This window comes from Cryptomeria japonica, chromosome 5, assembly GCF_030272615.1.
Source record: "Cryptomeria japonica chromosome 5, Sugi_1.0, whole genome shotgun sequence".
Lineage (NCBI taxonomy): Eukaryota > Viridiplantae > Streptophyta > Pinopsida > Cupressales > Cupressaceae > Cryptomeria > Cryptomeria japonica.
Genome location: NC_081409.1, coordinates 200308926 through 200311204, shown reverse-complemented (window position 1 = coordinate 200311204; position 2279 = coordinate 200308926).

The window sequence follows — 2279 nt, the reverse complement described above, 5'->3', positions numbered from 1 at the left end:
TCACCCCCCCTCTCAGTACTGGTTTGGTACTATTGGTTCATCATTGAGTTATCAATTGGTATCAGAGCACCTCCAGGTCCTCTGTGTTGTAAGCTTAACCGCTTGAGGAAAAGATCCTAGTCAAATGATGAAGAGGGAAGGTCCAAAGTTTAACAGGGAAAACTTCGGTATATGGAAAGACAGGATGAAGATATGCATCAAAAGCATGGTGTTCAACACTGGAGTTATGTTGAAAATGTATATGTTGTTCCTACCGGTACTCTCACCGATGACCAAAAGAGAGAGATACAAGAAAATGGGCAATTCATGGAAGCCCTCATCAGTAGTTTATCTGACATTGAATTTATTGATGTTTAGGACAAGGCAAATCCCAAAGAGGTATGGGATGCTCTTGAAAATATCTATGGTGGTGATGAGCATGTAAAACAGGCTAAGGAAGAAAGCCTGAGAGGGAAGTTTGAAGACATGCGGATGGTTGAAAGAGAGACCATTCAGCAGTATGGAATAAGAATCACAACGGTTGTTGGAGAAATCAAGAGTGCAGGTGGAAAAATAGAAGATTCCACTATGGTAAGTAAAGTCCTGAGATCCGTGTTGCCGGTCTATGCAATAAGGGTCGTTGCTATTCAAGAGCTGAGATCAATAGACAAGTCTAAGGTGTCCTTGGACTCCATCATAGCCAAGTTGACATCCTATGAGCTTAATAGTTTTGATGGTAGTGTTCAAAAGATAGAATCAACATTTAGAGCCTCTGCTATACCATCCAGAAAAGGAAAAGAGGCTAGTACTAATGGGGAACCTAATCAGAATAGAGAAATGAATGATGAAGAGTTTATGATGGAATTTGAAGCTCTTCTTGCCAAGAAATTTTCAAAAGGAACTGGTAAATACAAAGGTAAGCTCCCTTTGAAATGTTTTTCCTGTAATTGGATAGGACATATTGCTATGAACTGTCCTAATAGCGACAACAAGGATAAACTAGAAAGGTTCAAGAAATTCAGAGGAGGAAACCGGAGAAACTGTTTTGTGGTAGTTGATGAAGGTATCATAGATGAGGAATCAGAAGATGAAGAGAATGAAGACATTGTGTTTGTTGCTGTAAAGGAAGATGTGGCAGACAAGAAGGCTCTTGTCTCCCGGTTTGATAATTCAAATGAGTGGATCATTGACAGTGGCTGTTCTCACCATATGACTGGTGACCGGAGCAAGTTTCTATCCTTAGAGGAGTATGATGGTGGTGTGGTTCACTTTGGCAATGATGCACCATGCATGGTCAAAGGCAGAGGGTCCATCTCTTTGAATGGAAAGAGTAGTGCTAACAATGTGTACTGGGTTGATGGTCTCAGACACAACCTTCTAAGTGTTGCCCAGCTAAATGACAGTGGCCTCACTCTGCAATTCAAGAATGGAGTTTGCAGAATCAAAAGAAAAGATGGTAATTGGTGGCCACCTGCATGCAGACCAAAGGTAACCTATTTCATCTAAATGCAAATATAATTACATGTCTTATGGCTAAGCTTGATGATAGTTGGATATGGCATAGGAGACGTTGCCATGTAAACTTTGATAACATTGTAAAGGCTAGTAAGATCAAGGCAGTTAGAGGGTTGTCGGTACTAAGCAAACCGGATAATACCTTATGCAGAGAGTGTCAATTGGGGAAAATGTCTTCCTCAACCTTTAAAGGTAAATCTTTCACTGCTGACAACTTGCTTGATCTTGTGCATACTGATCTATGTGGTCCTATGAAAACTAGAAGTGTGCAGGGTGATAGGTACTTCATGATTCTCACTGATGACTGCTCAAGAATGATGTGGGTCACATTCTTGAAAGACAAGTCCGAAGCGATTGTGAAATTCAAAGCTTTCAGAGCATTAGTGGAGAAGGAAAGCAGCAAAAGGATCAAGTGTCTCAGAACTGATCAAGGAGGGGAATTCACTTCCGGTGAATTCAACAAGTATTGTGAAGAATTTGGCATCAAGAGGCAACTGTCTGCCCCTCGGACTCCACAGCAGAATGGCCTAGCAGAGAGGAATAACCGAACTGTGGTTGAAGCAACTAGAACCATGTTGATTCAAGGAAAGGTAACTCACACCTTTTGGAGAGAAGTGGTGAGCACTACAGTCTACACTATGAACCGGGTACTCATCAAAAAGGGTAACGACAAAACTCCTTATGAGTATTGGACCAGTAAGACACCTGTGGTTAGCTACTTTAAAGTATTTGGTAGCAAATGTTACATCAAGAGGAGTGAACATCAGGGCAAATTTGAAGCTAAA